The sequence below is a fragment of the Seriola aureovittata genome, chromosome 1, assembly GCF_021018895.1.
Source record: "Seriola aureovittata isolate HTS-2021-v1 ecotype China chromosome 1, ASM2101889v1, whole genome shotgun sequence".
In the NCBI taxonomy this organism is placed as follows: Eukaryota; Metazoa; Chordata; class Actinopteri; order Carangiformes; family Carangidae; genus Seriola; species Seriola aureovittata.
In genome coordinates, this window is record NC_079364.1 from 21,148,551 (window position 1) to 21,172,313 (window position 23,763).

The 23,763-nt window shown below is 39.7% G+C and overlaps 1 protein-coding gene across 1 annotated transcript in view; it reads left to right on the forward strand.

Annotated features, from left to right (window-relative positions):
* Nucleotides 1-20,773, forward strand: part of spata17 (spermatogenesis associated 17) — a 96,649-nt gene extending 75,876 nt beyond the window's left edge. Inside the window, exon 10 of the mRNA XM_056380519.1 lies at nucleotides 19,125-20,773. The gene's annotated coding sequence lies outside the window, so the exon portion shown is untranslated. The remainder of the gene's footprint in view (nucleotides 1-19,124) is intronic.
* Nucleotides 20,774-23,763: the final 2,990 nt, after the last annotated feature.

Below are 23,763 nucleotides of genomic sequence, written 5' to 3' on the forward strand. Positions count from 1 at the left end.
ATCAAAAAAGACATTTCACTTTCTACAATATGGGACCTTTAAATTAAAACAAAGGGGTTTCATTATAAAATATATGGCAAAAGGCAAACATTTCTCTGTCAGTTACAGTGTGTGTGTGTGTGTGTGTGTGTTTGTGTGTGTGTGTGTGTGTGTGTGCGTGTGTTGGTGTGTGTGTGTGTGTGTGTGTGTGTGTGTGTGTGTTTCCTGTCAGGCTGTTCAGAGCCTCCTGGTAATGGAGTTCCAACATGTTCTTAATGTTGTCAGCATTAAGCACGCGGTTGATCAATTAGCCCACTACTACCCTTACAACATCAATACTGTGACTTTAAAACCTGTGTCAATAATGTAACGTTAACTGCCAAAACACTGGTGACCAAATAACACTGACTGTTAATACAATGGCAGACTGTACACTGGAGTTTACACAGGTAACCAAGACTTCTCCACTGATTCACTGACATGACATTAGTATGACAGAGACAATGTGCTTTAAGTCGCTATGTGCTGCTTTCACAGTTGTTATTTATTATCCGTTGACAGCTTTTATTTCTGAAAAAGGAGAGCAAGGAAAACTTTAGCATGCATGTGTGTTTTTTTGTGTGTGTGTGTGTGTGTGTGTGTGTGTGTGTGTGTGGAGGTTACCGTCAGGTCAAAAATGCAGCTGCAGGCATGAGTGCCAAGTGACATTTTAAGACTCCCTCTCAACACACACACACACACACACACACACACCCACTGGGGGTCTGACTGGACTTGACAGGTCATCAGCACTCTGATGCAGGCCCTCCCCCTGACTGGCACTACAAACACACACACACACACACACGCATAACAGACCATCGCATGCCACTTTTGTGGCAGATGAGATCAGAGATGTTCTCTTTTCAGCAGACGTCATGTACTGAGCTATGTCTGTGCTCCCCCCAAAACACACACACACACACACACACACACACACACACACACACACACACACACTACACAGACACTCATGCCAGACAAGGCTCTTCTCTTTCCTTCTGTCACATCTAGCTCGCTCCCTAAATTCAGTTTTCTTCATAATAATAATAATAATTTAGCACACATGCTCTATTGGAAAATAACAAACATTCTCAGCAATAAATGATTTGTGCCGATTACAATGAAGAAGTAAAAAACACGCAACTAAACAAGTATTTCTTGTGGATTCTTAGATCTAATTTTAAAATAAATGAAAACAAAAGAAACTGTTCAAAAGAAGGATGTTAAATGTTAAATCATTAAGTTGTCAGCTTTATAAATGTTTTTTTTCATGTTCGTCTTTGAAATTGTTGTAAAATGTGAATGAAGAATGCTGCACACCCACACAGCTGTTTTCACTTCTGCTCAGGTTGACATTGGACAGAATTACACGAGGTCACAAAACATCATGAACCAATAAGAATGATGACAGTGTAAATTGCCCCACTCTAACCAGTGGGTGTGTAGGGTCTTTACTATCACTTAAACATTTTCTACAAAACTGCAGATAGTGTCTGGTCTGTTCTGTCAATTCAAGGAAACAAATGAAGTAATATTAGTATATGAATTACTCACACAAATTATTAATCTGTGGGCACAAAGTTATGAATACAAATTATTAAAGATGTCACCTCTGATAACTGCAAGCCTCTACAAAAACAAAACAAGCAAAAAAAATTTAAAAATTCTTCAATATCATTCGGCCCTATTGTCTAACCTTAGCTACAACGTACAGTACCTGGCCACAAACATAATGGCAGATGGTATTAACTTTTTTTTTGAATAAAATGCTGTACCAATACTCAATCTAAACTATGATGAGAAGTTCAGAGAGCCTGGGAGTTTGGAGCATTCCCAGCAAATACAAAGAACTGACCTGACTGCCTGACAAGAGAGATCTGAGCAGCCATTAAGTAAACCCACATAGAGGCTGGTCATTTTTTGCACAGAGCCAGTAAGACAGTCAAGTCAGTAATACTTAAAACCACATTTGGCAATTAATAATTGCTAAATATAAACTAAAATGTCAGTCATATACAATCACAATGCAGGTTTACCACTGGTGGTACCACTGGAAATTGAGCCCTCAGCCCAGCAGTGTTAGTGTCACGTTGTTCTTATTGTGCCATACACCGCCAAAGGAAAAACAACTGTTGCCATGATTCAGAATAAAAGCAGACACAATGTAAGCCAGCAACCACCTGCAGCAAGTGTGTGTGTGTGTGTGTGTGTGTGTGTGTGTTTGTGTGTGTGTGTGTGTGTGTGTGTGTGTGTGTGTGTGTGTGTGCGTGCATGCATGTCTGTGTTGACCTCAGGACTGCGCTGCTTCCCAGCTTCCCAGTGAATTGAGTTCCATTACACTTTGCTTTGTTCCAGTCAGGTATACTGTAGGCACATATGTGTGTGTCGTGTGAGAAAGGGGAAGATCAAGGTTGAAGCACATCAATACCTGAGTGAGATGAGACCCCTTCCTCCTGTAGACACACACAAACACACATACACACACAGTAGTTGGCTATATTAAATAAATAATTAATTACACAGCAGACTGAAATATTGGCAGCCTGCTGCAGAGATAGACAGTTGATTTTCAACAGGAGAAAATTCCCTCAGGGATGGACTTTGCGCACACTCAAAAGCTTACCACACATGCTACTGCTGGCTCATGGGGGTAGATACACACTCACACAAACAGTAATTACCCCCAACAGCTTAAAAAGACATTTGCAGCACATTTATAATGGATGCCAAATTACCAAAATAATCCATTTAAACACACAAATACGTGTGTGTGTGTGTGTGTGTGTGTGTGTGTGTGTGTGTGTGTGTGTGTCTGTGCGCACACGTCAATGCTGAAACAGATGTGTGCACACATGCACGTATGTACACACACATTTCGTGTTATCTGCCCAGTGGAGTGCTATCTGCGTCCAGTGTGAATAATTGCACTTACTGATTTATCCTTTTAACAGTAAATGAAGTCATTCAATTCATTGTCCTGCTGTTTTGTGAGATCTGACCAGTTCATGGGCTATCAGATACAAAAGCATGTACACATGGCAGAAGCATATTGTGCACATGGACACAGACAAGCAAATACATACACATGTACGAAGACTGCGTATACATCAGCTTTTACCACTGCCTTCTTCTTCCAGATTTTCCACTTCTTCTCCTCTCCCTGTCTCTCTTTCTCTTCTGCCCTCCTCTCTTTTCCTCCCTACCCCAACCTCTGTTTTTTCTTGCCTCTCTCTTTCCTTCCTCTGCTGCTCTTCCATTCATTAATCTCAATCTCTCTATCTGTGCTCCTTGAAATGCAATGTCAACACAGAGCAAACATGCACACACACACGGAGTGATGTGACATATCATCAGCTCCACTTGCAGCCGTCGTTGGCATCACAGGCAGGCTTGTAAAGAGAATCAAATCACATTTGTCTGTCCTGTCATATTTTCATCAAAGAGACTGGGTTGACTGTGTGTATGAGTGTGTTTTTGTTCAAACATATATGTGTGTACAAGGTTTTGTATTTACAGTGTGTGTGTGTGTGTGTGTGTGTGTGTGTGTGTGTGTGTTTGCAAGCATGTGCCCGTAAAACAATCACATTACCATGTAGTCAAGCAGAGCGCAGCAGTGAAACAAGACAGGGACATATTACACTGCAGGCTCTTATTAACTCTACACTGATGAAGGGAAGTGGAGGGAAAATCTAAAAAGTAGCTTAAGAGAGAACAACAAGGAGTGACAGTGAGACAGAAAGACAGAGGTGAAAAGACTGTATAGGAATACTTTAGCACTGTTTCCCTGTGTCCCTGTTCGGTCAATTTGTTTGAGTTTCAACCTGTTTCAGACTATAGGGCTCGAAAGTTTGAAATAAGTAAATAAGAGTAATTAAAGGTGAGATGTTGAGGTAGTATAGATAGGAATCAGCTCCTCAAATGATATTGCTCTTTTAGTTGCGCTGCTTATAAAGGCAATGGCTAACGTTCATCAAATGATTTCTTTTTCTAAAGTTGAAGAGATTTGTTGGTGACTCTTACTGAAAGTTTTCTATTTGGAAATCAAGAGTTATTTCATTGTCTGAGTAGATATGAAAGGATCTGAACAGACTGCACAGCAAAACAAAAATCAACTTGTGGTCTCATGTCACTCATGAATAATTTGAATTCACTGGATTACTTCAACAATGGTGTCACAAAGTCTTCGTAGGAGAGGCATTGTTCATACATTGAAATTTATTGTAAAGGTTGTTGGTAGACACTGTAATCTGAGTGAAATACGTTGCTCCTGTCTGTGTGAAAGACCTTTGATTATATAGTATGTTTTGTACTGCCACTACCAGAAACACTTTCGGTGTATTTCTTATGACATCTTGCAGTTGACAGCACCTCCAGCTCTGCAGTACGTGCTGTGTGTGAAGGTCTTTTCTATTTTTCACTGATTTGTTTATAGATCCTTTTTAAAATGTCCAAAAAATCTACGATGTCTGAGATTATATGTTCAACAATGGGAAAAACTGAATAATAGAATAATGTTAAGAGAAAAATGTGGTTGTCATCTTTCTTTCTTTTTCTTTCTTTCTTTCTCTTTCTTTCTTTCTTTTTCTTTCTTTCTTTCTCTTTCTTTCTTTCTTTCTTTCTTTCTTTCTTTTTTCTGCTTTTTCTTTGACTGTGTTTCTTTCTCTCCCGGCAGTTTCAGTGGAAGCCACATCTTCTCAAGGACAGGTCAAAGTCGTGCACATACACACACACACACACACACACACACACACACACACACACACATGTGCACACGTGTACGCACGTGCACAGGCACAGCCACAGCCTCACATGTATAGAGGAGGTGGTGCTGTATGTATTGTGGCAGCTCTGTGGGAAAGGCCTGTGGGTCTGGCCAGAGAAAAAAGGCAAAAATAGAATAGAGCCGCTGCGTTGCTGCGACTCCACTGGGCCAATTCAAATCTCTTTCAGTCTCTCTTGCGAGACACCACACTCACAATCCACCCCCCCCCCCACACACACACACACACACACATGTTTCGAACTACTCACACTGACAGCATACCTTAGTCTCTGCTTTGGTTTTGTTTCGCTCGTTCTCTCTCCCTCTTTTTTACTTTCTATATCTAGATCTTTCTTTTGATTTTATTTTTCTGTTATCTTTGTTTGAATAGAGGAACATTTTTGCAGGGTGGAGGAGGGTGGTGGAGTTATCAAACAGTTAGTGTCCAATTTACGCCTGTTCTCTTTCATCGGGTCTGCTCCCCTCTCACACACTGACTGAGATTACCTGTGTGTGTGAAAAATAAACTTCTACAGGCAGATTTCAGAAATTTAAGATTGCCAATCCTCAAATGTAGTCGGGCGATCTAAACCAAAGCTTTGTGTCTGGAAAGCTGTGACATTGGGAGGTCTGGAACATTTTACGCCTCCAGTGATTCCATTTCTTTTCTTTTTGATGGTTAAGAACTTTAGTCAGAACCCAGATTTTGTTTTTGTCTCCTGGAATCAGGAGCTTGTCAGTAAGCTGTCGGGAGCCCTGGAAACGTCTGGGGCCTTATTGCTTTCAGTGGTAAAACTATTTTCTCTGTAGTAAAGCTGGGTAGTTATTTGAAATGCTTAGAGACACCCATTTTTAAATGAATTAAAACCTGGTGTGCTGGTGTGTGAATTCTGCCATGTCAGATTAGATTTTGCAAAAATAAGAAAAAGGAAAGAAAAACCAACATTTTAGATTCATACTTAGCCAGTACATTTGTGTGTAATCAAGGATCTTTAAACAGGAACACAACCTTTTTGTAGTTGTGGCTTTAAGTGCTTGCTGAAAGTGGCTGACCATGGTAATGGTCAATGTGTCAATCTGTCTTTGTCTCAGCAATTTGCGACAGTTTGCTACAGTACATATACATCTAAAATAAACTGGCTGTGTGAATGATTTGCAGGATGTTTTTGTGATGTCTTGGTCATCTGCATCATTTACAGTGAGTGGCCCCTTCTTGATTTCATTTGCATATACTGTCCATGTGACCTCAACATCCTGCAGATTGGACTGTGAGGGAAACTTTGATAGAGTTAAACATTACTCACATCTCCTTTTTTTGTCCTTTTTTAGTATGTTTTCTCCAGCATCTGAATTTACACTTTGTGAACTCCCAGTGCGGTGACTGGGTCGCCTTGAGAGAAAAATGTAGGTTGACCCAGTGTGTGTGAGTGTGTGTGTGTGTGTGTGTGTGTGTGTGTGTGTGTGTGAGTGTGTGTGTGTGTGTGTGTGTGTGTGTGTGCGTGCGTGTGCGTGTGTGCGTGCGTGTGAGTGTGTGTAATTCATAAAGAGTGCCACACATGGTGTGTAGTGTGTATATGATAATGTCTCTGACTTAGATCACTTTTGGGGACAAAAGACCAGTTAATTGGGGACAAAAGCTGTGTCCCAAATTGGGAAAAAGCAGATTTTTTGGGTCAATGGTTAAGGTTAGGTTTAGGTTAGTATTAGGATTAGGGTCAGGATTAGTCTCCAGGAAATTAATGCAGGTCTATGTAATTTCTCCAAAAATGACAAAAGTAAACGTGTGTGTGTGCGTGCGTGTACTAGTGGTAGAAGCAGGGGAGTTCTGCTGAAACAGGCCGTCTGTTCTGAAAGCAGAACATGTGTGCGTGTTGGTGCTTATGTGTGTGCTGCTGCCATGCGCTCTACTTTCTGAGAACACAGGGCGGAGGGAGCGAAGTGGAGCGGGGCGTAATTAGGCCACAATTTGAACTCTCTTAGTTCCTCCCTGAGAGGGGGCACAGGGTCATGCCAACTATTATAAATCGAGCTGGGTTGTACATGTGTTCAGGTGTGTCTGTGTGGGTGTAGGAATGTGTGGATTTGTGTGCCTATGTGTGTGTATGTATGCATGTGAGAGGTATTGGAGGAAGAGGGGAGGCAGCTTCTGATTGGTTCAAAGTCTACTGTTAAATATAGCTTCCTCAGGGCAGCCTTGTGTCTCACTGGTTTAAGGTGCATGACGGTTTAGTCATACCCTGAACTAATGTCACAACTGTCACACCACCCTCACTCTCTTCAGCTTCTTTTCACTGACTGCTGTAAATCAAATATAACAGAAGCAATGCCATGATTCTGAAAGAGTCCCAAAGCTTGTGTGTGCTGCTAACAAATAATTTTCTCTAAATGCACCAAGAGGATTGTGGGAGTTGATTGTAGCATCTACAGGGAAAGTAGTGAGGTTTTCAGTATCTCACAATCTCACCAAGTTAGATGAGATTCATATAAACATCTCGGTGACATGACAGAGAAGTTCAAACCCTGACTGGTTCCTCACCTGCACACGTGGCCAGTCGCTGTCTGAAGTGGGTGTGTCAGTTTTGTCTATCCGCAGGGTTTCCAATGCTGTTCAACCATGGGACAAGAACTTCACTTGTAGCATACTGACCTTAATATTTTCATAATGTTGTGGCAGAGCTATAAGCGCTGTGATTAATCTGTGAATCATTTTCACTTTATTATAGTGTGAATTTATTATATTGTAACATACAATCTGTTACAGTAAACATGTGAGATTCCATTGACATCGGAGGGAACACAAACTGCTGCAACGTTGTTGGCCATTTCTGCTAATTTCCCACCATCTGGACAGCTGGATGAAAAATAAAATGCAGTATTGCAAGTGATAACGCAAGATAAGATTTCCTGGTTGAAGTCTGCATTCCCATTCCTCTTGTGTGAATTAACTGGTGTTGGCTGACATGATAATGACCCTCATCTAGTTGAAGTTTTAGTTGAACCAGCAGCACAGTGTAATACATCTCTATTGCTGCTATGGTTTCCGTGTGGTAGGGGACTGTTTTGTTCCCAGTGTTGCCAGCTGATTGGACGAGGCCTTCAACCAAGTACAATCTGCACTGGTTGGCTTTCATAATTAGTTGGTGTGGAAATAAAACCGACACTATTCTATAAATTACATTTTTTTTGTCTCCAACTTGCTGATAGCCCATTTAGGGGCCACTGATCAATTAAAGTCCTTTTGTAACCTCCCCTGCACCCACACACACAAACACACTCTTCATTAATGAGCGGACGGCTAATTAAGACTCAAAAAAGAGGGGGAGTCACTTCCTTTAGATTGATAGCATCCACCATCTTTTCTTCCTGCTATTTTGCATTTTAATGTTCATTAATAAACTTTTATTGTTTTGTTAATTATAACACCACCCTCCCCCGTTGCGATAATAACTGAACACAGCGATTTGTTCAGAAAGATTTTCAGCTACATGAAGGAAGACGACGGATGAACTGGCGGGACAAAAAGAGAAAGAGAGAGGGAAAGAAGGGAAACAAAAGAAACTAAAAAATAAATGAACTGAGAGGAAATAGCAGGAAGTGGAGGGTGATGTATGGTAGTGAGAATTTAATTTTTTTTTTTTTTTTTTTTTTTTTAAACCAAACAATACAACAGCGTTCATGATTAGTGTTTAATTGAGTTTTTAGTAGCAGTGCCTTTGAAGCAGTGAGTGTCTGGGATGGCTGATTGAAATCTGTACAACCTCTTGAAATGTTTGCCCTCTACTGAGATGCAGTTTTTTTGCAGCAGCTATGTGTGTGGCCATGAAAAGCACAAAACCAAACTTTTCAAAAGCCATTGTGAAACTTTCTTTCTAATTTAACAGCAGTCTTATTGTAAATAGTGGTAGAAGCAGTGCGTGAGAGAGACTGTGTATACAGTAGTGTGTACTGTTTACTCTGTGTCTGTTTGAAGGGAGAAACAAACTGGGAGTGCTGCAACATTTGATTGGTTTGTTCAGTGTTTTCATGCTTAACTACATCTGCTTGTGTAGGCATGTACTTTTGTGCATATTTAAGTGTATGTGTGTGTGTGCGCTCATTTGAATGTGCGCGTGTGCATGTGTACCGCAGCCCTAGAGGTGCTAGGCCAGGGACGCGCATGATGGATCGTGGAGGCCAGTTGATAGCGCCATTACTCACTGACACACACACATACACACACACACTCTCCCTCACACACACACACACACACACACACACGCACGCACTCACACACACACATACAGTACACAACTGCCTGACATCTGTCCCCCATGGGGGTCTGCCTGCCCCTGAGGCCATTGCCCCGGAGACGAGCAAAATTATTCTGCGTGCCAGCAAATACATGTAAAGTTTGAAAAAGGAGAGGACTTCAAAACTTTGTAGGACATTTGCAAACATTGTCTTTCTCTCCTCTCTCACTCCTTTTGCCACCTAACTTTCTCACTCTAAAATCTATCTATCTATCTATCTATCTATCTATCTATCTATCTATCTATCTATCTATCTATCTATCCTTGTGTCCTTGTTTCAGTCTCGCCCAAGCCCCTTTTCTCTTTTTGTCCCTCATCTGTCGTCTTCCTTCATGTAGCTGAAAAATAGCAGAGGCATCAAAAAGAAAGTATCAAAGAGAAAACTTAAGCTATCAGCACAGTTAGTGCCAAGAAACTGTGTGGAATTGATAACCGGAGGATATTATTGCAAAATGGTCTTTATGTTACAGTAAAATACAGTTAGTTGTACAGTTGGGTGATAATTCTCTATGAGTTCGTCACTACCAGTGATGCCTCTCACATCAAACGTAATAATTTGATCCATTGGTAGTGTAGCATAGAAATATTGATAAGTGGAGCTTTAAAGTAGAAGCTGAAGTCTGTGTGTGTGTTGTGGTAAACCTTTCACAGTGATTTGAGTACGGAACCTACAGTACATGTTACATGTGTGTCTACTGTTATAATGTGTTTGTGTCGCTGTATAAAGCATCTTTGTAGATGAGTGTTGAGTGAATAAATGATAGTTCTTCTCCTGTGTTGACTAATATTACGGGAAGAAAGAAAAATTCAAAAGAATAAATAACATGACACAAATTGAGGTTCATTGGCTAATTGGCATTAAATGGGGCACTTAATTGGTATCGAGCGCGATGAGAAAACACTCATATCTCACTTCATCTTCATTAGTGGGGAAAACTGATGTGATTTGCTAGTGTGTGTTTACTTCAAAAGGAACAGTAACTAGCAGGCAATGATAAAAACAGTATCACGGGGTCATACACATCTGACCCGGTGATTTTCAGTCAGAGTCATGTTTTCCAAATTTTAGGTATCAAATTAAAAATGTGAATTCAACAGAATTTTCTCAGGATTGACTGATGCATGGCAAATGATTCAGTTTCATTGCTCAAAAATCCAAAACACCCCTTTGATATTTGGCGTCATCTGTAAATAACAAACCTGCCGTCACTTGCATGTTGGACAGAATCATTGTTGATTTAGCTGAATATTCCCAAATGCATCTCTCCGTTGTGTTTGGATATGAAAATATGGCAATCAATGGCTAACACACAAAAAAAAAGTTTTGGATGGATCTCTACAGTGAATGATGTAAAATAAGGTAAAATAAAAATCCAACATCTCATCCATTTAGTTTCAAATGTGTGCACCCCTCTGTGCACTGCTTTAAGTGGATTCTTATGTATAACGCCGTATAATAACAGGTTGAGCTCTTGGCCTGATTAACCCTGCGTTAGTGTCTCTTCATTCACAACATATTTCTGTGAAACCGTTCCACAGTGTCAGCTACAAATATACAATTACAGATGTAAGTATGTAAGCATGGAGTATGATACTATTTTTACTTCATTAAGATGTATTTCAACAAAATCAGCTATATATGTGTTGTGTTTGCTGGACTGACAGACATTTTGACTGACAAGCAGTTAAAAGGAGAGATCAAAGAATATATCACCTACTTTTATAATGTAATGTAAATGTTCTATAAATTAATTTACCACCTTTAAGTGTTGAAAACCAATGACAAAGTCAATTGGCAGACACAAAAGGTTGGAGAAAAATATTTGTATAACTCATAGATTCCACGTTTCCAACAGACAGACACACAGACAAAAACAGACAGACAGAAATGAAGCTAGCCTGGTAGACAGACAGGTAGCTAATGTTATATATAAGGACTCCCAGGGACTTGCTAAAGCACACGGCGGAGCACCTGGGGACACGGCAGCCATATGTTTAAGCTTTGTCTCGTCCTACAAAACTCAGTCTGCCCTTCATGTGATTTGTCAAAGGGCTGCGCACAGTGACAGGTACAGGGTACAGGAGGACCCGAGATACTGAGACACACAGCAACTAAAGGAGAGAGGTGGATAGAGAGAGAACAGCCATGGGAGGGGGGCAGGTCGGTGGGGGCTTCAAGACACAGAAGAAACAGAAGGAGAGTGAGACTATAGAGACTAACTCGGGAGTGCTGTGGTGTGTTAAGCAACAAAACTGGTTAAGAAAGTGTGTCTGGGGGGGGTGAATGAAGTAATTTAGGAGGATAGGAAGCAAAGAAGGAAAGGAAGGAAGGCATAAAGGAAACAATACAAGCAACCAGAAGACAGCTGGATGAAAGAGTTGATGAGATGAGATGAGATGAGATGAGGAAGGAAGTATAGATTAAGAAGCAGAGTGCCTCCGGGCTTCTTTTCCTCTCTTTCTCCTAAATCTGCTCCTTCTCTCCCTCCACCCGCTCTTCTCTTGTCCCATCTCTCAGTCCCACTCACCTACCACCCCCACCCCCCTCTGTCCTTCTGTGCAGGGGGTTGAGGCACTGAACAGATTATGGCGTAATTAAGGCGCTAAAGCAGCACATTATCCACCTGGTGGCTTATCCGCAGTGGCTAGCGCCGTGGCTAGGCTAATCAGCCTATGCGTTTTGTGTGTATAAGTGTGTGTATGTGTTCTTGTATAAATGTGTGCACATTAATTTGTATATTTACACACTCTATGTTGTGACTTAGTGTGTGTGTGTGTACAGCCAGCAACACTGGGGCCCATCTCACCTGATTAAGGCCCCTTATAGGGATGTGTTAAAAGCATTAGGTGAGGACAGGAAGGTAATTCGTCATGCTTAAAGGCTAGAAATTGAATCAGGGATTAGGAGGCAACCAAATGAGCACACATACACAAACAGAGCTAACTGGAGGGAAGTCATATCTCCTCATCTCTGTCTAGCTAGTTTGCCCCTTTTTGTCTTCCTGTCTGTCTCCTTCCTCTCTTACTGTCCATTTCCTTGCCTTTGTTTTATTTTTCATCTCTGATTCTGCCTCCATCTCTCTCCATTTATTAATTGACTCAGAGGTTACATGAAGAAAACATATCTCTCCCACACACTCACCCTTTCTCTCTCTCCACTGTCCTCTAAGTGGTTAAATTGAAAATAATTGTGCAGACAGACCCCCAGAATGCAATCAAAGAGCGCGACAATGTACTTTGAAGAGAAGCTGGTATTATTAGGTTGGGGAGAGTACTAAGTGTATAGTGAAATACCTCAGAGAGTCATTTTATACCTTCAGACTTTATTAAAGCTAATAGGTTTATATATACCTCCCCGAGGCTGGTCAATTCATTAGTTGTAACCGTTAGGAACTATTACGCACACAACAAAGTCAGAGCATTGAGACAGAGGGGAAGAGAGAGAGAGAGAGAGAGTATGTGTGCCTATGTTCAAGTATTCTCAAGATGTACAGAATATATATGTATATATATATATATATATGTGTGTGTGTGTGTCTGTGTGTGTGTGTGTGTGTGTGTGTGTGTGTGTGTGTGTGTGTCTGTGTGTGTAGAGAGAGAGAGAGACCCCAGTAAAAACATAAAAACATTTTTTAAATCATATAACTGTAATACTGACAAAATTTGTTCCATTATCCAACCAATACTACATAAAGAAAAGAAAAGCTCCTTAAAACAGCACAATTAATACAAATTAATGTATTATGTGATCCAAATAATTATAAAAAAAATAACTACCACAGTTTTTGTGAGATACACTCAATACAATTACTAATAATAATAATAAAAATAATAATAATAAAAGTTATAGTCCTAATTATAGTGATGTAATTAATATTTGACATTTATTGTAATACTGAAAATAAATAATAGGCTTTCAGTTTATATTTAAACAAGTAGAAAAAGACATGACATTTGACAAGTCCATATGTCATGACATCGCCTAAGAACAGACTCGTAGTTTTCCAAAAGCAGCACTGAACAAAGAATCTAATCAGGAAAGTTGAAAGAAAAAAGAAAGCAGACTCACAACACTGGGGTGTCTTTGTCAAGGGCGCTGTCTTTATCTTCATACACTGCTGAGTGGGACATGCAGAACAGTAAAATGGTGAGAGCCAGTAGAGTGTGTGTGTGTGTGTGTGTGTGTGTGTGTGTGTGTGTGTGTGTGTCCTTATATGTGAGAGACACCTTGAGGGGATATGAAGGTGATGATGGTCAAGTGAAAGCCTGTTTGAACTATAAACAAGATGAAGGAATTTAAAATTATAACATATTATTGTTGGCATGTGCATGAATGTTATTTGATTAGGATTAAAAAAAATTTAAAAACATAGCACATTTTAAAGGATTGACATAAACATCCTTTTGACACAATCACTGCAACAAAGCTTCACAGTTTAAATTATCTCCAAATATGACGTAAGTAGAATTACATTTAAAAGACCTTGTTGTGTATGTTGGGGGTTTTATATTTTACACAATGTTGAAAAAAAAGTTTAAAATTCAGGGAGGCATGGGGATTGGGTGTCCCCATGTCAGCAAGAATTTTCCCTGTGTCCTTGAGCAAGACACTGGACCCCCACTGGTTCCCATGGGTGTCATTTTATAATTAGCCTTTCCCTGGAGGCAGCAAATGAAATAAGTTACATTACAGGATACCTCTGAATACATTATATTTTTGAGTGGACGCACACAACATCACAGGTAGAAGCAGCCGTGTTATATAAAGTGTAACAAAAATATTAATGAAGTCTGAATTGGTTTTCTATAATTGTTTGAACAAGAAGTGGCCCTTTTTTAGCACATTATTTTTAATACTTTTAAATCACACATTTTATAAGATAATGGAAGAGAAAACAAGTTTGTCTTTTACCATTCTGCATTTCTGGAACCTCACCTCCTTCTACATCTAAACTGGTTCAGCACAAAGAATAAATATCAGAAAAGTCAAATTAAATAAGGATAGAAAGCATCAATACAGAAAGGCTGAGTCATTGTCAAGGGCACCTTTTTGTATACTCAGTGCAGGGTAGGACATATGTGATCGTGCATCTGCATTCCTATTAAATTCTAACTGTACAGTCGGCAATAACACAGCATATGGTCCAAAAGTGTTCTGCAATTTTTAATCAGTGACTAAGTACTTAAAAGACAAAATATCTGACATTCATAATTTCTGCATATGTATATTTTATTCAAACCAAATGGTGAGGAATTTTAAAAAGTCAGTTTGATTGAGCTTCAGCCCAGCATTTGAATATTTTTTCATATGATCTGTGCATGGATTATCAGCCAGACATTTAATCATGTGATGTAAATGAGATTCACTAAAGGCAGTGTCAGCTAAAATATAAAAATATATAAACCAGAAATACTTGTTTAGAATGCGCTTGAATAATACTTGCAGTGATTTACATGATTTATTTTTTTTAAATGCATTTTTAAGTTAGTAATAAAGATGTAGCTATGGCAGAAAATCTGTTAGTATACACTCCTAGTTTTTCTATGTCTTTTTATTTTTAATTATTCGCTTTTTTTTTTGCTTTTTTTTTTTAACAAGGCGTTTGAACATGCATGCTTCTGTAACATGCAGGTCGTTGATAAGATTGCAGCACTGGTGTGTTATTTGGTCACATCTGTATTTCTATTTTTAGAGTGGAATCCCAGTCGAATGAATGTTATTGCCACTAATACAATAATAAACAGATTTTACCCTGAAATGTCTTCATTCAACAGATGGATAAAAACAATATGACATTTATGTCACTCAGCAGATCACAGACAGCGGCAGTCATTAAATTATTTAAATGATCTTTTTTTTCAAATGTATGCATTATTATACAGAGGAAGTAGCTTGTGATATGCCTTTTGATGTGTAATTGCTCCTGAAAAATAAAATGTTTGTCATGAAATCAAATGCATTTCATGTGACTAAACGTGACAAATCACTTTAGTCCTCATATTGTTTTCAGCAATTATTTAACTGCTTTCTTTTTTCTATAATTGCAGTGTAATTACAACCTAATTACATGTAACAAAATGTGACACAGCTGCTTACTACTACCAGGCCAATTATTCACCTGACCTTGACTGAATTTACTAATCACACTGTTAGATGTGGTGACACTGTGAGATAAATACACCTTATTTTTCCCATATTACTAGTTTCTGTAGAACAACTCATAATCTACCATTTTTTATATTTTATTACTGTCTACTTACTCCATAATTACTGAATAGTGATTCACATCATGGAAATGACACAATGATGTAATTTCAATATCATTAAAAAGCCTGACATCAGCTGTTTAATTTTAAACTTTAATTTTACCACTGAATTCTCAGTAGGTGCATTTTCTTTTTCTTTTATAATTTCCTGTACATTTAGGCCTGTTTTGCATGATTAAAGGTGTAAACCTGTTACAGCATCACATAGAAGTTTAGGAGCAAAACAATATCTTTCCAAACTAACTGAACCCACAGGAGTTACCACACCAAGCATTCGGATGAATTTGTGAATTATGTGAGAGGTTGCACTTATCAGAAGGAAAATGTCATCCTGGCCCTGCCTGTCTCGATGATCTAGTGTGCTCTTTTTTGTTTATAACTTCACTTTATGCGTAGTTCTTCTGTAGCTATTCTGGTGCTGAATGTGCTGGATGACTCTGTCTGCCAGCTCAAAGACAAAGAAGGACGGTCATTAGACTATTCTGTAGCATCAGGTACTGTACACCTCTTGCTCTCTCTCTCTATTTCTCTCTTTCCCTCGTTCTGTCTCTCTCTTACACACACACACACACACACACACTCACTCACACACACATTCTATCTTTCTTGCTCTATTTTTCTTTTTCTCCCTCTCGCTTTCTCTCTCTCTCTCTCTCACACACACACACACACACACACACACACACACAACACACACACACACACATTTATTCTGCGCTATGGTCCACATTCCATCAAAGTCCGGTGCCATTTCCTGGTATAGAGCGCCATCTACATGTCCCACAAGGAACACCTCAGCTGCAACTTAAATCTCCAACTCCCATTTGCTGGGTTCAGAAGAGACAAACATTTGTGGACTCAGCAACACATTCAAGGGGAGGTAATGACTGTGGTGTTTGATTAGTGTCAATTAAAATTCAAGTAATTAAAATTCAATACATTAAAGAAGACTATAATCTCTGTGGAATTGCGCTCAATAAAACATACTGTTTTGCATTGAATGGGTTCCTGCTAGTAAAGTTGTGTTGCTGAAAGAATAAAACTAATGTCTGAAGTATGTTAGTATGATATGAAGTCACTGACTTTGATATGTGTTGCGGTTACATCCACATGTCTTTACAGGAATATATCAGCTGGGGGAAAAAAAAAACACTGACCTTATAAGCTTCCTGATTTACATGCTTCTGACTGATTCTTTTTACCTTATGCTACTGGCTGTCACAATAGCCACAAGGGCAAACCAGGTCTATTGATGTCGATACAGTTTTATTAGAAACTGCTTTTAAAGTTTCCATGAAAAGTTTTTTTAATCATTTTAAACTTGTGGAAAATTTGTGGCACTAAAACGCATGTGAATATGGATTGTGTGTGTGTGTGTGTGTGTGTGTGTGTGTGTGTGTGTGTGTGTGTGTGTGTGTGTGTGTGTGTGTGTGTGTGTGTGTGTGTGTGTGTGTGTGTGTGTGTTGTACGCAGAGGGTACATCATATTATGTGGCTGAATGAATGCAGCCATTGCCCTAAGTGCAACTGCTTTAGCTTTTGTCTTCTATTTTGCGAGCTTCTACAATGGCCTGTTATATTTGTTAAAGTGATGAATGAGTTTGCCCATTCCATTCTTCATTTCATGTGTGTGTGTGCGTGTGTGCATGTATGTGTGTTCCTGCATTCTCAAAGTCATTGTTTCCCTAGAGAGAGGTCAGTGTGTTGGTCAAAGCTTTCTGCTGCTGCGCTCACCTCCTACCACTGACCAGAGAGAGGGAGGGAGACTTATTCACTTCTACCTTTAATGTAGGGAAATTACAATAACGCTGTAATCTGTCACTGTTTCTGCTGTAATTCAGACTTTATTTGTATTCTATATAATTTGAGTATTTACTCTGGAAAATAAAAGTAAAATGAAACACTTATACAGAGACAGATACACAGCCGGATACAGTAACTGGACAAAAACTATCATGCGTACTCAGCAGAATTAGTTTGTCTGTGTGACCCCTCCACAAACAGAAATCTTACATGTTTACATGATTTTTTTTAAAGGCTTAAATAGAAAGAGTGATTTTAAAGTTTATAATTTTGAATAATATTAAGGTGAAACTTGGTGAGATCTATCAATGGCGTATTCCTAAAACAGTATAAGTTTAGCTTGGAATAAGCGGAAATATTCACACCAGGCCTGCCAGTTGGGTCATAGACTTACTTCCCCCACCGACACACACACACACTCCGCCCATTATTAAACAGGCTGTCATGGGGGTTGAGTGTGTCGCTTCTCTCCCCCATTCGCTCACTGCCCCTAGAACAATTTCAATTTTAATAGCTTTTACTATGTATCTGAAGCACTGGAGACACAGAAAGAAAGGGCAACACACTCACACGCACACACACTCACACACACACACACACACACACACACACAAAGATCGAGGGTGAGAACCAGTCCCCCTTGTTGAAAATAGAGCCATCAAAAATGAAGGCCAGCCCAGCACATCCGACAGACAGACAGACAGATCCCGGGAGCATCTTGTAATTATCCCTGTGGACGAGTTGCCTCTAGCTGGGCTCAGCTACCCACCTCAACCCCACTTTCTATCATCCTTCCAGCCTGCCGCTAACCCCTCTGCTGCTAATTTCATCCCAGGGATTAGCCCCAGCTTGCTTGTCTATCTTGTAATATTTCTGGGGGGTGAAATGGTGAAATATCGCCTTCTTCTACTTATAATAGGACTTACTGGGCTGCGCCAGGGCATGCTTATGCCTGCCTCCCTCCCTCCCTCCCTTCTGCTATTCAGAGATGGAGAAATAGGGTTAAAAAAAATTAGATGAGGAGAGAGAGAGAAAGAACACCCCAGGAAGTGCCGCTGCTGCGACGCAAGCTCTACTGGGAAGTGACCGCAGAGAAGGAGTGAAGGTGAAAGTGAAAGCGGTGCGTGGCGGCACAGCGCTCTGGTAGTACCTGCAGGGCAATGCAAGCTGTTTTCTTTATGCATAAAAGAGAGGGAGGGAGGGAGGAGAGACCGAGGCAGAAGTGCCACACGCAGCATATCCACCACCCAGTCTTTTGTCTAACTATCTGTCTGATGTTCTGTAATGTTACCTGTCTGTCTCTCTGCCTGACTTTTGTCATAGCCTGTCTTCTGTCTGTCACTTAAACGACCAATATGTCTGTCTTTTAACATGTCTGGTTGTCTGTCTCAAATTTAATGGTGTCTACAAATACAACACATCCAGAACATGTGAATAAAATCTGAAGTTTTCTTGAGGAGCCGGAACAAAGCAAATTCAAATTCCAGAGAATTTGCAAAGCATTTTGTTAAAAAAAAATATAGCCAGCCAAGGGGAAAACACTGATAAAGTGCAATATATAATGAATAAAATCAAAATAATAATTATATAAAAAATAATACTGGGAAGAAGAATGAGCGTGGCACTGAGGTGTTGTTTCTTTTTTTCTTTTTCTGTTTTCCTTCTGTTGAAAGTCTGCTTTTTCTTTGCCTTAAAGTTTTTGTGATGCTAAAATATTTAAAACCAGGCATGAATAAATAATAATAATAATGCACAATGACAATAATAATAAAATGTTTATGATTTGTCCGATTGTTTACACGTGGATTTAGATTAAGATGATGTGAAGGCCAAAAAATATCCAAAATCTAACTGTTCATTCACATCACAGAGGTCACTGTTTGAATCACATATTCTCCTCTTTGATTGGATGAACTCACCAGGAAAAATAAAACCAGCAAGAACTTAGCAGTCAGTTTAAATTCTGCTTATCTGGATGTCCAGGCAAAGAGATTCAACATGAAGGAGGTGCACGTTGAACATCAGGATGGAGGACAGGATGGCATCTACACTCTAACAGATGACTGGGTATTAAAAGGTAATACGTTGTGTTACCGTAATGATTTTGATTATAAGATCACCCATAGAACCTCTCCAATTTTAAAATGTAATCTCTCATATGTTTCTGTCTTTATTTTTTGTGGGTTTTTCACTGGTTAATCTGTGTGTATCACCATGTGGATGTATGTCACTTATGTGTGTGTGTATGTGTGTGTGTGTGTGTTTAAATCCATGTGTGTGTGTGAGAGAGATAGTGTGGTGTGTCCATATATTTGCAAGATCTTTCTACCTGCATGTGTGTCTGTCCATCTGTGTGCATCTGCACGCATGTTTGTCTGTTCATACACTAAATGACCTATAGCCCTCTGTCTCTCACACACTCCTCTCCATCACTCCAGCCTCTCATTACAGCTGCAGAACCCCAGCCTGTCACGTAATTAAAGGCAAAGTTATAAATGACCAGCAGGCCAAAAGCCATATTTCACAGGTGGCCGCATATTTATTTATAATTTTTCACCTTTAAATGTGTTTCTTATGCAAATGAGAGCCAGGACACTTTTCAATTAACTTTGGGGACCAGTCCCTCTAAGTATTGCAGAAGCTTGTTATTGAAAATAGAGTATTTTTGTTATCATCCATAAATTATTCCTGAGTGTCAAAGAAATTGCAAAATGTAATGTATGGACCTGTATTTGGTGCTACCAGAGGTGGCTGCTGTATTTTCCCTCCCTTAAGGACTTGACAATTGCTTTTCTGGAAATACTACTTTTTTTTTTTTTCTCTAACAGGTACATATACTGTGTGATGCATTCCCTCCCTTTTTTGTCACTCTCTCTCACATGCACACATTCATACAAATGTACATGCACACACAGCCATACTTGTACTTAGACTGCAGGGCAGTTTAACGGTATATTATATGAGCAGTTGGCAGGCAGGTAGGTAGGTAGGTATGGTTCTTTTATGGTGACAGACTGAGAGTGTCCCCCTCTGCCTCAATTTCTCCTTAACTGACCCGCTGAGGGAAAGCAGTGGAGCGACTCCGCTCTGCTATCACCACAGGGAGAGAGAGACAGAGAGAGAAGGAGATTAAACAGAACCAACTCTCTACCAGAGGAGTGAGGAAGATGGAAAGTTAAGTCGCAGAGGTGTAAAAACAGGGAAACAGTGAAGAGAGCCAAAGAAAGACAAAGCGATCATAAAACGGGGGAAAGAACATGTGTTCTTCCTGCTCTCCTGTCCCGTCAGTAGCCGCTCACAGTGTGAGATGTTCAGGACATTAACGCACGCGCGTGTGCATTCACAAGTGTGTTACATTTGTTACGTTGTATGTGCATCACGCATTAAGGTGTGTGTGCAGCTGTGCCCTCTCCCTGGTGCGTAAAAAACGTCCATTAATTGAATTCCCCCTAATTTCCCGTCAGCCTCGCCTTGCAGAGCGAGACGCCTGCCTGCCAGCCGCGCAACGCCACACTTCAGGTATGGTGGATAATGGAGGATGACATTTCTGTCCCACCATGCCTCGGGGCAGCATGTGATACATGGCTTCCTCTCTGAAGGTTAAACTCAGCTAACCTGCCTTTGGCGTTTCATTACCCACTTGTTAAATACTCTTTTGGTAATAAAATGATTAAAAATTTTATTGCCTCTCTCAAATGAGGCCTCTTTTCAAAAGGATTTAATGACTTTGGAGATGGATATATGTGTGTGTGTGTGTGTGTGTGTGTGTGTGTGTGTGTGTGTGTGTGTGTGTGTGTGTGTGTGTGTGTGTGTGTGTGTGTGTGTGTGTGTGTGTGTGTGTGTGTGTGTGTGTGTGTGTCCAGACAAGTGCATCTCCAGTTAGGCACAACTAGTGTGTTAAAATCTAATGAGAGTGATATGCTTTACAGAGAAACCACCATTATTCTCAGCCAAACGACCTGGGCCGTCATTATGTGTAAAATAGCAATACCTTTTCCCTCTGCCGGGGCACATTCAAATAGACATGTTTTACATACAGCTCAGTCTGTGTCTTGAAGCGAAGTGAAGTATTTATACTAAAATGAATGGGCCTGACTATTTTTACATCACAAGTTAAGCACCGTGGCTATAGCAACGGGACATAAAATATTATATTCAACCCATTAACAGGAACTACAAGCCTTGCCTAGGCCAATATGGCTCCACAGCGACTTAGCAAATCATCACATCGAGTGTCATTTTGGCTGTAAAATTAGCAGTAAAGGGACTTTGAAAACAGATCTAAAAAACCCACTAAACCAGGCCTGAGTCAAGAAAGAGACCTGGACCTGTTTTAAGGCCCCTCAAAAATTGCAAATAATATGTATAGAAAAAAAAGAAAAAGAAAACAATACAAAACAAAAAAAACACAGACATTTGGCTAGATACGGATAAACTGTCTATATTGTTTCATGAGATGATTTGTTCTTATTTAATCTAAACATCTATTTAATCTCACATTATGCCCTAAATGTCAAAACAGTTTTCCCCTTTGTGGATTGAGAATTAGAATTGCTTCAAGCAAACATATACAGTTTTTGTTCAGGGATTTCCCAGATTAGCCCACCTCCCTGTTGGGTCTTTGGGTCCCAATCAGTTTTGTTGGGGCTCATTGTTATACTGCCCCTGCCCTCACAGAACCTCTGCTCTCACACACACACAAACATGCCCATGCACGCACACACACGCTTAATAAATGGCTGGGTCCCCCTCCCTCGGGCCAGAGGAGTCGGTGCTGGCCGATTCATCTGATATATCATGGCAGCCCGCTCCGCACTGCTCCACTGGACCCTGTCCAACACCTGTTCTCCCATCAGGGGATGTTGTGTTGGCGTGGCATGGCTATGCCACTGTACAGATTGGCACTGCCCAGTTGGGGCAGCGCAAAGGATGAAGTATGAGATTCCCAGTGACAAAATGTAAGCTGTAATTAGGAGGGAGGACCACAGTTATGCCTTTTACAAATATCCTCTGCATTTTATAATTTTGATATAACTTTAGAATAGAAGTCTTAAAAGCCTGAATAACCAATAAATTAACAAATTAATTGTAAATTTAATGGCATTAGTATTTTAGCAGATGGATGAACCATTTTAGCTGCTGCTGGATTTGATTTAGATGTGGGCATCTAATTTGGCCTCCAGTTCTGCTCATCTGTTATATCAAATTATAAATAAATGTTTCAAAAGTTTTAATCCAAAAACTGATTTAGGTTTGTCTTTGTTGTCATCTGCCTGCACAATAGTCTCATTAGAGAAAGTCCTCTGATACCAGGTATGATCTAAATCATTGCAAATAAATCTGTCACATGAAGAAAGCATAGTCTTTCTACTTATTCTATTTTATTCATTTATGTATTCTTGATGTGCAATTTAATAGTTTAGCATTGGTAAATTATTCATATTTTACCTTCAACTTTAATGTTTCACACTACTACTACTACTACTTATCACAGATGTACACAAGTTATGTAAACCCAGCCATAATTAGGTTTGTTGCCTCTGCAGTCCTTACTCTGTGTTTTTTGGCCTTGTGACTTAAAATAGTTAATTTCATGAGTTAAATCTACAGATCCAAAATATTATATTTGTGCCCTAAAAGATTACTCAGCAGAGTGACGAGAGGACTGTTATTGCACTACAGTATACATTGATGTAAGGAGAAGAAAAAAACACCTGTTATCCATTCATCTCTACCAACATGCCATGAAAAACTAGGGTATTAATGCTATAATGCCCCTTACGTACTCACCTGTCTATCTGTTGGTCTGTTGCAGCCATAGCGACATTTAGCGTGGGGTGGGGGTGGGGGGGTGTTGGGGTGGGGGGGTTCTCTCTTGTCCCATCAGCATGACAGATTGCCTGTGAGAGAGAGGGGTGGTGCTGGGTGAGAAATGAACATGTGCACTGCTGTGTAGGTGGGTTCTCTCTGCAGGACGTCTCTGAGCTACTCTTGTCACATATTCATAATTTTGCCCATGCTGGTGGAAACAAAGAGAGGGGTCATATGGTGAACAGTCTTCTTTTTTACTCTCAGTAGAATCAGGTTTGCCATTTGGCCGGGAATGAAAAGTTACAGTCATCTCATATATCTTAACTTTAAAAAGTCAAGAAAACAATCCAGTAAAAACATTACAAGATAGTTTGTGTGAAATATTATTGCATTAACACCATTTCTGACCAATTTTATGGAAAAATTTATAACATTTGGTTTATATTTGATTAATACAGGCTATACCACAAACTTTGTGGTATAGTTGTTTCAAAGTTTAGTGGCTGTATTTTTGTTGGCCAGTTGAGACATTAAAATAATAAAATCATGTATTCTATATAAAGTGATCTAAAGTCATCACAAATTTCAAACAATGTTAAATGTTCAGCAGCTGTATTAGCATAAATATGGTAGCAGTGTTGGGAGTTCTAACAGTTTAATTACTCACAAACAATATGTGAGGATGATATTTTTTTAGAGATTACCATGTGATAAATGATAATTGGCATTCCCTCTCCTCTCTGCTTGTACACTGTAAAGCCACTTTTAGTCCAGTAGAGGGCGACAGAATGTCTATAAATGACTAGTGTCT